Below are 867 nucleotides of genomic sequence, written 5' to 3'. Positions count from 1 at the left end.
TTTAGGAAGGAAAACAAAACCTTAAATGAAGAAAGAGCAGATTTTACACAACCTTTTCAGGCCATCATACACTAACTTAATTTATCCCCAAATGCTGATCTTTTCTCTGCAAGTTCAGCTGCACAAAGCTCTGGGTTTAGATTCTTCCGCTGTATTGTGTGACTTCCTGTGATAAGGATGGCTGCCACTGCTCCCAGGAGGACGAGGCTAATGTCTCGGCAGAACATGAGGGGCCACTGGAAACCACCAGACCACTGATATCATCTCAGGGGGTCATGGGCTGGAAAATTGTAGCATTCAAGGATCTGGGGGTGGGTGTGGGGGACACTGAGGATAGTGCTAACCTGTTTCCTATTGAGGCCATGATCTAAAAGCCTGCTGGCAGAATAATGTGTTCATTCCTCGTTGCATTCCCTGCAGTCTTCACAGCTGCTTTCATTTACCAGGTACAACAAAAAGATGGCGATTGGCTAGAGTCTCTCTGAGACACATTTGAGTCAGAGGTTTCATTCAGACGATGCAATTTATGCACGTGTAGCAGCTGAAGAAACAATATCTTATCTAACACATAGGGAACTGGAACAGACAATTTGTGTCACACTCTTTATAACAAACATCTCCTCACCTCCAGATTAACCCACCCTTAAAATGTTTATTGTAGAGGACGTTTCCAAGCAGCAGCACAAGGCTGCCTTGCTGAAGCTCAAGTGAAACGGGTGAAGACATGATCACTCAGGCTCACAAAAGTTATTTTATGGACCCCCTAATTCTTTGTGGATCTACATGAATAACCAGCTCCTGGAGTCAAATATCACAAGAGTCTGAAAGGTAAATTCAAAATATTTTATCAACTACCTGTGGTTTGCA

Source organism: Monopterus albus, unplaced genomic scaffold (assembly GCF_001952655.1).
Source record: "Monopterus albus unplaced genomic scaffold, M_albus_1.0 scaffold31.1, whole genome shotgun sequence".
NCBI classification, from domain to species: domain Eukaryota; kingdom Metazoa; phylum Chordata; class Actinopteri; order Synbranchiformes; family Synbranchidae; genus Monopterus; species Monopterus albus.
The sequence above is the reverse complement of the archived record's forward strand: the minus strand, read 5'-3'. Positions refer to the sequence as shown.